This window comes from Triturus cristatus, chromosome 3_2 (genome assembly GCF_964204655.1).
Source record: "Triturus cristatus chromosome 3_2, aTriCri1.1, whole genome shotgun sequence".
NCBI classification, from domain to species: domain Eukaryota; kingdom Metazoa; phylum Chordata; class Amphibia; order Caudata; family Salamandridae; genus Triturus; species Triturus cristatus.
The window spans coordinates 650447544-650460504 of record NC_140584.1 but is presented as its reverse complement, the minus strand read 5'-3'; the positions used below and the strand labels follow the sequence as shown (position 1 = coordinate 650460504).

Here is a 12961-nt window from a genome sequence, read left to right as displayed (position 1 = left end):
GTGTCTTTCTCTTCCCTCGCAGTGCCCACTGAGTCAGTCACCGCCTAGTACAGTACTCCTTGATTCGTTCATAAGTTCTCCTGTCCTAGCCTACCAGAAATATTGGAGAAAAACATGCACCACATGTTACGGGACAAGCATTTCATATGGCTTCCATACGCCTGTCCAAATTTGACATTCATCAACTTTCAGTTTCAGCTACGGTGACTGGCTAAGCCTAAGCTACATCATCAGTAAAGCCCCCTGTATCTCCCCCACTATTCTATAGCAAAACCTGCAGCAGACTAAAGGCCTGATTTTTAGAGTAACACCTCCGCCAAACTCTAGTCTAAATCAGTCCCTAAGTAAAGTTTCCTTCACTTACTGCTGAGTGAATGTATTTGATATAAATAATTTGTGTTTGAGGGTGAGGCCAGGAAATAAAGTGGAATTAAGTGTCTGTGATTTTGTGTTCTGCAGATGGAATACTCTGTGACGAACATGGCACATGTCCAATAAAATGTATATATTCTGTTCCTTTCACTGTACTGCAGTGCATCGTTTTTCCCACAGTTTACTTACAGCAGACAAGATATCTATTATCCACATGTTATACATGACGTGTGCAACATAATATTAATCATCTGCTATTTTAGAGTCAGGGTAGAATGGAAAGGCATTTTGAGGAGAGCAGGGCCATTGGAATCAAAGATAATTATTTGTCCATTGCATCTGCCCCATCTGCAGACTGCAGAGAGTAACAAACTTGTACCCAATGCAATACCTAGCATGCTTCCAGTCATTTAGCACAACAAGAATAGAATACTTGTATTCCACAGTGGACGATGCCTTACTCATTTAGTTATTTATTTTCTTTTTTCCAGACAAAGTATCTGTGTGGTTTACTTTTTTTAGGAAATCCTTAACAAGAAACAAATAATCACTCTGGAACAGATTTACAAGAAAGTGACTTGTGCAGAACGCAAGCCCTTTGGCTGCGCCGCACTGAGTCCCTTTCAAAGCACAGGGATGCGACATATTTACAACAATATGTTGCATCTCTGTGCTTCCCCCAGTGATGGCGCACAAACTGCTGCCATACACCGGGAACCTTGCACCATTGTGCAAGGATACCTGTGTCGTGGGGAGATTGTTTTTGTTCTGGAAGGGTTCCCTTCCTGCACAAAAACAATCTGAAATACAGTTTTTCAACTTCTATGTGTGCTGCATTAGCACACATAGAAGTTGAAAAACTTCATTGTTTTCATGATTGTTTATGTGTAGGAAGGGAACCCTTCCTGTACATAAACAATCATTGAGGTGATTTCCTCTTTCTATGTGTGCTGTGGAATGCAGCACGCAATAAAAGAGGGAAAGAAAAGGAGGAGAAATGAATACATTTCTCCTCGTTGCGCCTTCCTACGCCTCCCGCATTCACACACATTTCCAGATTTACGATTCCTCGTAAATCTGGAAATGTGTCTGGTTCCAGATTTACGAGGAATCGTAAATCTGGAAATGTGTCTGGTTCCATGGTTGTTGCATGGGAAGACGCACAGCTACACCCATGGAACACACCTTCCACGCAAAGTGCTGCGTGAATAGGGGCTATATTTACAATGACAGGAAAAGTCACGCAGGCTGGCTTTTCCTGTCCTTGTAAATATGGAGCAGTAAAATACGCCACCAGTACGACACAAAAAGTGAAGTACCGGTAGCGCGAGGGGCTTGTAAAACTTGCCCCTCTGTTTTTTAATCTTATGTTGCCACCTTTCAGCCACTCAGTTCTTTTATGTGAGACATGTGTTGTTAAAATCATGTCACTGTGACTGACTTTCCAAATCACATCAAAAATTCGAATGGCCCTAGAGGACCAGCAAATATACTTATACTCTGCCACTACATAATTTAAAAAAGAAAGTGTTTGCACAGATCATTCTTTTCAATATGTCTGTTTTTTTTTCTTTCTTGAAATAGTTACTCCTGCTGGTCCACCACCGACCTGGCAGGAGATCGCGGCCCGGCTCTGGCGGCAGAGACTGGAGGCCACCAGGGAGCACTACCAGAGGCTGGTGGACGAGAAGGGCCCGGCACATGCCCCTGCTCCTAGGCCCAGTTCTACCAACCAACCGCCTGCGCTTCCAGCCTCCAGGTCACACCAGCATCACCAGCAGCTTAGATTTGAATGTGCCCGTCCCCATGCCATCCCCCTTTCAGACTGGCTCCGCCATTGCCGAGTGCTGCACGAGCTGGCACACTTGGGCTGTCGAATGACATACCTTGAGGTCCGCATCCAACATCTGGAGACCCTCTTAGAGAACGCCCTCTTCTAGCTCTTTTTTAATTTTTTGTTTTGGCGGCAGGGAGTTGTTCTGGGTGGAGAGGTGGAAATTTGGGCAGGGCATATTTGGATATTTTGGTAAACATGATGGAATGGTTTCTTACCTGTAACTTCTTTTCTTTCTCTCTCAGGGGTATTTCCATGATAGTCATAAGCACTGAATAGTCCCGCTCATGTGCGGGGATCCCGGAGTAGTATAGATTTTTGCCTTTCATCAGGAAGGCCTGCAAAGGCACTGAAGAAAAAGAGACAGATTATGCAGCCTATTTACCTAGGCTACACTGGCCAGGTGCTTCATCTTGAAGAGAAAAAAGGGGCCAGAATAAGCAAATTTCAGATAATTTTAGTGTCAATCAGTATAAATATCTCTTACAAACCCTTTTTTATGATGGAGATGAAAGGAGCAGGATAGAGTAGCCTCACAGGCTGTCATTATATGTCTTTAAAAGAACACTGAGCCTTTAAGGAACAATGCACCACCAGTATCCCATCATGCATAGCAGGTGGCAGTTATTTCAGTTATTTTTGGAGGCTTCTGATGATAGATATGTAATAAAGGAATTTCTCTTTCTAATCCACCGGGTAGGAGGGAGGGTCGCTTATGACTATCATGGAAATACCCCTGCGAGAGAAAAGAAGATACAGGTAAGAAACCATTCCTTCTCTCGCAGGGGATTTCCATGTACAGTCATAAAGTTCTGAATAGAATAGCAAGCACATCACCAAATAACGCGGCGAACCAGACAGAGCATAATGTAAGGAACCTAAGAAACGAGATTTCTGAGTGAAGCCTGCCCTACTTGAGCATCTGCTCAGAATCTAGGCAGTATTGCTTTGTAAATGTGTGGACTGATTTCCAGGTAGCTGCTTTACAGATCTCTGGAATGGAAATATTGCGTAATAAGGCCTAGTGGCTGCCTTCCCTCTAGTGGAATGAGCCTTAGGTTTGGCTGAGAGACTTTTGTTAGCTTTCTGATAGCATAATAAAATGCAAGAGACTATCCATCTTGAAATGGATTGTTTAGAAGTAGCTAGCCCTGTTCAGACTGGACCATACTTGACAAACAATTGTGACTGGCAAATGCTCTTGGTTTTATCTAGATAAAACTTAAGAACTCTCTTTACATCCAGGGAACGAAGGGATCTTTCCGCTAGAGTAGAGGGATTCTGGAAGAATGTTGGAAGAGATATTATTTGATTGACATGAAAGTCCGATACCACTTTGCGGAAGAACTACCATGTTCGAATAGAAGACAGTGTAAGGTTCATGAGAACAAAGAGCTTGAATTTCACTAACCCTGCGGGCTGAAGTGATCGCCACAAGGAAAGCCGTTTTCCAAGACAAATGTTGGAGAGATGCCTTGTGTATGAGTTCGAAAGATTCCTGCATAAGGCGTGAAAGTACTATATTAAGCTCCCATGGAGGAGAAGGGCGTCTGATGGGAAAAAATACCTTTTTTAAACCCTCTAAGAAATCCTTAATTGCAGGGATTCTAAAAAAGGAGGTTTTTGAGGGACATTTTCTTTAGGCAGTCAAGGCTGTCAGGTGAACTTTTATTGAGGAAATTGGACATAGACTTTTTTTGGATTATCCATTACTTCTGAAACATCCCCTGAATGGTCAGTGGTGCTGCCACTTGCTCAACCTCTCTTGCCACTGCCTTTGTACTGAACTGATGCCCTACCATTTGATACCAAACCAATGTAGAAGTTGGGTCCAATCCTTCTGTTGCTGTTGTTGCTGGTGTTCTGGTTACTGGTGTGGGCTGCTGTGAGACACACTGTCCTCTCTGGAAGTTCAAGGCAGCACCCGAGAACTGTGGATTACAAGCCAAGTGAAGGATTAAGCTCTCAACCAAGGCATGCGCTTCTGTGTTTTCTTTCACACCTGTAAGTGCGAACCTTTAAGACACCTTCTTTAGCTGGTCCTGTAGCAGACGCAACAATGGGATAGCTTGGCCCATTATACTGTCCTTCTTGCTAGCTTCCCATGTGAAAACCTCACAAGGGAGTAGCATCTGTGTCAGGCATCTGACTAGGCCCCATTTGTCACCATCTATGGTCATAGCATTCCCGATTGCATCCCCTCCTCTTTGAATGATATTGTCATTGATCTGTTTGTACTGCTCATACAGACATTGCAACATGTAACAGGTCGAGTTCCAACATGCTGGCACCTCCTGTATCATGGCTTTAACTGGAACTCGATAAGCACGCTGAATAATTCGCAACTGCTTGCAGGCTTTAAAAGAATGGCTGAAATTAGTACAGATTCGTATGCAGTTGGTCAGTATGTTGTTGACTATGTCTTCTTTTTTGAGAAAGTCCTGCACCACCAGGTTGATGCAATTCGCCACACACAGGACCCTGAGAAAGCCACTGTCTGCCATGGCCTTGACTATGTGACTGCCATTGTCCGTGGCAACAAGTCCAATTCTGAGAACACTGAGATGCAGTCATTCAGACACCTTGCTGTTAATTTTGTCCAAGATGTTTGCAGCTGTATGTGATTTCTCCATGCTGAACATGGCTACTGTTGCATGCCACCGAACGCTCTTAAAACTTTCTTCAGGGGCAACACCTGTAGATAGCTTTTGATTTACCCCTGCAAAAGAGATCCAGTGTGCAGTGATGCACATGTAATCAGTCGCCTGACACCTGGTCCACATGTCTGTTGTCAGGTGGTTAGGGTGAACAACGCTTTGCTGCAAAGCTTATCCGATCAATTGTAGCACATCATGATGCAGTGCTGGAACAGGAACTCTGACCAAATAGGTCCAACTTGGAACCTTCCAATTTGGGCAGATGGCTGCCACAAATTTTAAGAATCCTACTCCTTCTTCAAAAGAAAAAGGGAGGAGTTCCAGCACTAACATTTTTGCCAACTTCCCAATGTACAAACCTCCTGTTGGGTGGTTGCAGTTGTAGGGCCCCTCCTGCCTAAACATACCCATAATATTTGCAAATATGGCGGTGCTACCTGTGCTATATCCCTCTTATCAGGTTGAATAGTAATGTCAGACTCCTCTGTGTCACGTCCCACAATGATTAGCTCATCGTCATCCTCCTCATCATCCCTTTCCATAATTCTAAGGCTTTCAGGAACTTTTCTTTTCCGTTGCTTCTCCTGGCATCTCCCAGACTCTGCTGGTGTCTACTCCATGTCCCTATAATCCTCGTCAGAAGTGATGCTTGGAGAAGATGGTGGCGTAGTACCCTTCCTTTTCATTGCTAGAGATCTAGGAGCCAATGATTATAAAATAGGAGGTTCTTGCTCGGCAGGAAGCTTGGCCTCCTGTTATCCTCTAACATCAGGAAGATGTACTATTACTGGCTGTGGCTGCTGTCCACTTCGCTCTGAAATGATTGGGTACTACTTTGCGAAAGGGACAAATCCAATTCAGCATCACTGTTTGTTGGCATCGATATGGTTGAAATGGCTGCCTCACTGACAGACATGGTCTTGGGCTTAGGTTGGGTTGGTCCTGTTGATGCAGGAGTGCTGCTCCCAGGTTGCTTCCTGGAGGCTGGTCTGGCAGGTACACGTCTCCTAAAAAGGTTTGTGGTCGGCACGCACAGTTGGAAAGCTGCTTCTTCACACTGACCACTTTCTTGGAAGCAACTTTCTTTGGGGCCATCTTAAAGGTCTCAGTTGATAGTGGCATTAAGCTGCACAAGTGGAAGAGATCTTAGGACTGATGTCACTGTACAGGCCTTCTGTTTGGCAGTACTGCGACTGATGTCTCTTCTCTCTTGTGAATGTAGAAGGAATAGGCAAGAAAAACATTTAATGAAATGTGGCATTATTGCAGTTTTAATAAGTACACACCGAGGCAATGTTAGTGTGGTTGGTTACTTAGGTAATGATAAATCAGCCACTTTAATGTCAAACCACACCACCATACCAAAAGAATCATTTTCAAAAAAGAATAACACAATATATAGACAGAGCTCTTTCCTTTATGTCCATATATTCTAAAGGAGACACCTGTGGCACCCAGGGAACTGCATGAGTAAAAGGAATAATAATCTTTAGAAAAATGAAGGTTAGTGTTCACATATGGCAGGCAATGTGGTCCAGAGGAAAATAGAATAATCATTAAAAAAATGAATGATGCTGATGTGTCTGCAGTGCACCACAGCCAGGGTGTCCAGGAGGAAATTCAATTATGCCTATAGAAACTGAATGCTGTTGCCCAGCTGTGAGCCTATAGTGGATGGATAAATGGATGGATGGATTGATAGATGGATCCACCACGTTAAAATGCAAAAAAATTAAAATAATTAAAATTAATGGTAGGATGAGAAGAAACATATTGTGAGGCAAGGAGGAGCAAAATAAAAAAATGCAAAAATATGCAGGTAATATATAAGCACTGTTCATCAAAATCATATTCTTAATATACATATACCACAATGATACTCAAGCACATTATTAAACTGATATCACATCCATCCATACAAGCCTATGACAATGGCACCATGGGTAGATGCACAAAATGGCTGCCAGCCACATGGTCAAACAACAGTAGCATGCAAGGAGGCATGGGGAACAAAGAACACATGCAAGCCAATAGCAAAGGCACACTGGGTGAATGCATAAAATGGCTGCCAGCAACATGGTCAAACAACAACAGCAAGCAAAGAGGCATGGGGAACAAAGAACACATGCAAGCTTATGGCAAAGACACACTGGGTGGATGCACCAAATAGCTGTCAGTCATTGCCACATTTTCAAACAACAACAGCGAGCAAGGAGGCATGGGGAACAAAGAATACATACAAGCCTATGACAAAGGGAAACTGGTTGGATGCACAAAATTGCTGCCAGCCAGGGCCACATGGTCAAACAACAACAGCAAGCAAGGAGGCATGAGGAACAAAGAACACATGTAAGCCTATGGCAAAGGAACACAGGCTAGATGCACAAAATGGCTGCCAGCCAGTGTAACATGGTCAAGCAACAACAGCGAGCAAGGAGACATAGGGGACAAAAACACATGCAAGCCGATGGCAAAGGCACACTGGCTGGATGCACAGATTGGCTACCAGCCGCATGGCCAAACAACAGTGAGCAAGGAGGCATGGGGATCAAAGAGACCACATTCAGGCCTATGTACACAGACTCCACAAAATGGTCCCTGGCCACATGGCATGTGGAACTAAGACAAATTATGGCCTATGGCAAGCACACACTAACTGGCCAGACAAAAGAGGCATGGTAACACTGAAGAAAACACTACCATTAAATCAGCAATGCCAAAAATAAAAATTAACTGAACTATAACAATTCTCCCATGGTACCAAATATTATCCCTCATATCCACTTTCTGTACACAAAAGAATCATGGAATACAAAAAGAAACACCACATTTAAATGTAATCCAATGCCATCCCAGCCCTAAATGATGTTTTAAAACAACATATACCACAAAACAGTTCCTTTATGCACCCATGACTACCTCTCGCCTGGGCCTACTGACTGGATGGCCCCTAGGCAGACTAGGCCCATTGTAAAGTAAATAAATATTGCAAATTTAACAAATGTGAAGACAATTTAGTGAACTGTGCAACATTGTTCCTTTACAAAAGAAGAAAAATTAAATGCAAAAATATAACTAGGCCCCTAATGAAACTACAGGCCACCCACTACAATAAATTTGAAAAAAAAAATGCAAATAAATACTGGTGCATGCCCTCAATCAAACAAACAACACCCTTATACAAGTGTGTTTGAACTTACTTTTGATATCTCAAATACAAAGTCCTTAAATCCATTGGTATATACTCAGCAGACAAAGAGAGTAATCCTTCCAGCTCCAAATTCAAATGAAAAGTGACCAGGAGATGGGGACAAAGCACTGGGAGGAGCCTGCGGAATAGGAACAGGAAGTTATAGTCTCTGGAGCATGTTCTTCCTGTTGGAAAAAAAAGTGTTTTATAAAAAGGCTTCTCTCACAAAAAAACAACTCGAACTGTCTGTTGGAGAAGAAAATTCACTTGAAAACCTCTTATTGTAGATTTAGCTGGTTCTCCTGCACAAAAGCTAATTGTGTGGTGCATTCACAAGCGGCACCACATAGCTGCCATCGCAGCCGGAAGCCGATGCAAAGTCTTGTGCACACAAACAGCCCGAGAATATAATGGCACGAGCAAGCAGCAAAACAAATCCCAAGAGCACGAATGGAAACAAAAACTCCGCTTCGCGTCCTGGAGGCAGAATCCAGGAACTCTGTGCTCTGCCGCGGATTGCCAGAATTCCAAAACCTAGGCCACAGGCCAATGGTGCTGTGAAATGTTTTATAGGCACCCTAAAGACAGTAGTTCAGCGTGCTGTGCTAGAAGGAAGTGATCTCAAATCGGCTCTATGTTCAGCTCTTCGTGCTTACAGATTAACTCCCCATTACAATACCGTTGAAAGCCCTGCCACCTTGATATTTGGGAGAGCCATGGGAACCAAATTGTCCAATGAACCACTCATAGGTCGACAGATGCAGACAAGATCCGTACGACAGATTCCTAGCACAAGTCCAGAATAAACACCTATGCTGATAAATGACGATGTGCTTGAGACACAGTTTAAGGAAGGAGACCGGGTCCTGGGCAAGCAAAAATGGAAACGTAATTCCGATGCTCCAATTGATGGTGTACCCCTGAGGGTTGGGACGAGCAAAGGACATATGGTAACAGCTCAATGTACCGGAAAGTCCTTGATAGAAATTGGGTTTCTGGTTGTCAGGGTATGTACCCTGTACAAGCAGGAACCACAATCCTGGTAAGGGTAAGCTAGATACACACTAAAAGATAACCTGTGCTCACCCTCTGGTACCTTGGCACAGAGCAGTCAGGCTTATCTAAAGATGCAATGTGTAACGTATTTGCGCAAAACACACACAGTACCACAATGTAAATACCACAAAAAGACTACATACACATATAAATAAATAGATTATATTCTGAACGTAACAAGACCAAAATGACAAAAATCCATTAAGTACAACTCAAGATATGAATTTTATAAGACTTAGGGCCCGATTCACAAAAGCAATCTGAGACAAAGTCTAACTTTACGACTTTTTTTGTTAAACATATTTTTATTGGCATTTAAAGTAATCACATATGAGCAGTTACAGGCAGTACTATCGACCGATCCTCTGGTGTATTACAGTACGTCATACCAGCAGTATATGATGGTCCAATGTCCAGCGTACAGAATCAGCATCTACCAGGTGCAGCTAAGGCGATATCATGTACATCATATACAGCAAGGTTTAAGCTTCCTAAGCACTGCTGTATTAATAAAGTTGTGTCTGCTATAGCTTAAGATCTAAAATGTGCATATCGATAAGCAGCTTACGATCCAACTTATCTCAAATAGGGGGTTCCAACAGAGATATCTCCCATGCAATGCCTTATGCTTCAAGTCTGCCTGTCGGGATCACATTTCTACTTGAGAACAAAACAGCCAATAAAAGCAATATAAAACTGAGAGGAGGAGAAGAAGTAGGAGTGAGGAGAGAGAAGCAGGCGAAAGGATAGAGGATAGATAAGACGGGGGATGGTCAGCGTCCTCCCAACATGGAGAACGTGGGCTATCAATGCAGGGGCACTGAGATATCTACCACCAGTGCGTGCCGTGAGTGTCACTTAAAAGGAGAGCAGGCCTGCCGTGGTCTGGTGGAGAGAGCGGGGCGCCAGGGGCCTGCGGAGATGGTCCCACCGGGGGTAGGGGGTGTGTGTGGGGGGGGGGTCGAGCGCTACTGCTAGCGGTTCCCCAGAGGCTATCAGCATCCGGAGGGGTAACTGAGTCTTCAAATAGGCGTAAAGTCCGGAGCTTTGAGGGCTGGAGACTAGCATGTTCCAGTCTGCAGAAGTAATCAACCAATGGCTGCCAAATTTTGGTGAAATTGGTGTCTCGAATTTGCAGGCGCGCCGTAAGCAACTCCACTGCTATAGTATGCCACAGGCGAGTGAACCAGACATTGACCGGAGCCGTTTCAGCCTTTTTCCAATAGAGAGCAATGATTTGCTCAGCTGCGCAAAGCATATGGAAGCTTAGGTGCCAGTCCCATGGCAAGCAGGTTCACTGGCCGGAGGCCTAGAATGACTGTGGTTGGATGTTCGGGCAACGGGTAGCCGATTACCAGTATAATATGGCTAAGGATCTCCTTCCAGTAGAGGGTCAAGAGCGGGCACGTCCACCAGATGTGGAGAAAGTCTCCAGGAGCACTTGTGCATCGCCAGCAGAGAGGTAAGGAGGTAGGAAACATTTTGTGTAGTGTATGCAGGGTGTAGTACCAGTGTGTCATGACCTTGTACGCGGTTTCCTGCTGAGAGATGCTACAGAAGACCTTCGGGATATTGCGCCACAGGTGATTCCATTGTGAGGGCGTGATGTCAGAGCCTGCACCCGACTGCCACCTTAACTGTTAAGCATGTGGGTTGACCCATGAGTGTTGGAGGACTTGATATGTGCGAGAAATGAGTCCCCTAGAGTCGTCAAAGGAGCAAACCAACTGTTCAAAAGGGGTGAAGGGCGAGTGGCCACCTGCGCCGAAGATGATGCCTGAACCCAGTGTCGGAGTTGAATATATTGAAACCTAGCCCCCTCCGAGAGCTGGAGGTCTCTTTTACACTGATCAAAAGATTTAAAGGATTTCCCCGAGAAGAGGTCCTGAATTGTTCGACAGCCCCTATCAGACCAGTCCGAGAAAGAAGGTGGGTAAAGGGAAGGCGGGAAATGGATGTTGCGGGCGCTAGGAGTGTTGAGGGACGGGAAAGTGGTAAGGCCTCTGGACAATGCTAACTTATCCCAGATATCAAGCACCGTCCTTGTGGGGATAGCTATGTAGGCACTACGAGAGCGGGCTTCCCGCAGGAGCCAGCCAAGAGCCCATATGGGTCAGCAGGTCACCACCCTGTCCATGTGAAACCACACTTTCTCACTTTCCCATGCCATCCATTCCGAAATAAAACAGAGATGAGAGGCCCAGTGATATTCTAGCAAATTAGGACAAGCCAGTCCCCCTCTGTCTCGTGGCAACATAAGAATCTTGTTGGAGAAGAGCGGTTGATGCCCTTCCCAGATAAACGTGATGAGCTCACGCTAAAGGCTTTGGATCTGATGCTGTGGAATGGGAGTGGGAAGAGTCTGAAACAGGTAGAGTATCCTTGGGAGGAGCGACATCTTGACTGTGTTCAGACGCCCCAGCCAGGATAGAGGTAGGGATTTCCACGCACTCAGATCTTCTAGTACGGCCTTTTTACACTCCTGCCAGTTAGCTTGTGACCACGTGGCAAGGTCAGGGGTCAAGTTAAGCCCTATGTATCGAAAGGAGTGGGAGGCCCATTGATATGGGACAAGAGACTGGAGCGGGTGGATCTCCACTTCGGGAATTGTGAGATGTAGGGCCCACAATTTAGCATGATTGATTTTAAGGCCTGAAACTAATTCAAAGGATTGGAGTACTCTATGCAGAGCAGGCAAAGAGGTTCTCATGCGGGATATTGTAAGGAGATCATCCGCAAACAAGGCGATTTTGTGATCCAACCCATCCAGTGTGATGCCATGAATATCGGGGGATTGACGTATCATGATAGCGAGGGGTTCTACCACCGGGGCAAATAAGAGGGGGGAGAGAGGGCACCCCTGGCTGGTGCCTCTGTGGATCGAGGGGCTTTGTGAGTTGGCCGTTGACGCGTATCTGGGCCAGTGGAGAGAGGTAGGGAGCCATGTTCCTAGCGATCATCTGGGGACCCAGCCCTATTTTGTGCAAGACAGCCCGGAGAAATACCCAATCTACCCGGTCAAATGCTTTTTCAGCATCGAGAGACAAGCAGGAGGGTATCTTCCAGTGCTGAGCATTCCCGACTAGATGCGGGATAGGGCGCACATTATCCGCACCATGTCGTTGACGAATGAAGCCAACCTGATCAGGTTCAATAAGCCCGGGGAGATGCGGGTCGAGTCGAGTCGCTTGGCTAGCATTTCGGTGTAGAGTTTAAGGTCAATATTTAAGAGCGCAACAGGGCGGAAAGAGGAGCATAAGGTGTGATCCTTCCCTGGTTTGGGGATCAAGGTGATTTCGGCCATGGCCATAGATGCGGGGAGTCCCTCGGTGTCTGAGAAAGAATTAAAGAGACAAAGTAGGTGGGCCTTGAGTTACAGGAGAAAAGCGCAATAGAATGAGATCAGAAGGCCATCCGGTCCCGGAGATTTACCGAGAGGGAGGTCCTTCAAAGGGCCGGAGAGTTCCTCAGAGGTAAGCGGGTCCTCCAGGCGCTCGGCATAATAGAGGCCTATCGGAGACTAGGTACAGTCTCCCAATGCAGCCTGTATCTGTTCTGGGCTGGGCGATTCCCTGGTATAGGGGGACGAGTAGTATTCGTGAAAAGCTTTTAGTTTAGCGGCTTCGGTAGTGGCCCACATGCCATCTTCCAGTTTAAGCTTGGCAATGTGCGCTTAAGCGACCCGTGTCCTGAGGCTACGGGCCAGGATCGTGCCCACCTTATCTCCCCCTTCATAGTACCGTTGTTTCAAGGCTAAAAGAGCATACTCTGCCTTATTGGTTCTATGCGCCCTTAGTTGGCCCATAAGCATGGCAAGTTGCCTCTTGTGGAGGGCCGGAGGGCGTTCATGGT

General features: G+C 45.4%; 1 protein-coding gene and 1 long non-coding RNA gene across 2 annotated transcripts in view; one reads left to right on the top strand and one right to left on the bottom strand.

Moving 5' to 3' along the window:
• LOC146857893 (uncharacterized) overlaps positions 1–2418 on the top strand; it is a 70430-nt gene extending 68012 nt beyond the window's left edge. Inside the window, exon 5 of the long non-coding RNA XR_014979965.1 lies at positions 1957–2418. This is a non-coding gene — a long non-coding RNA (uncharacterized LOC146857893). The remainder of the gene's footprint in view (positions 1–1956) is intronic.
• The window catches only part of KANSL1L (KAT8 regulatory NSL complex subunit 1 like), a 3005708-nt gene that overhangs the window by 804900 nt on the left and 2187847 nt on the right, over positions 1–12961 (bottom strand). The window lies entirely within an intron of this gene.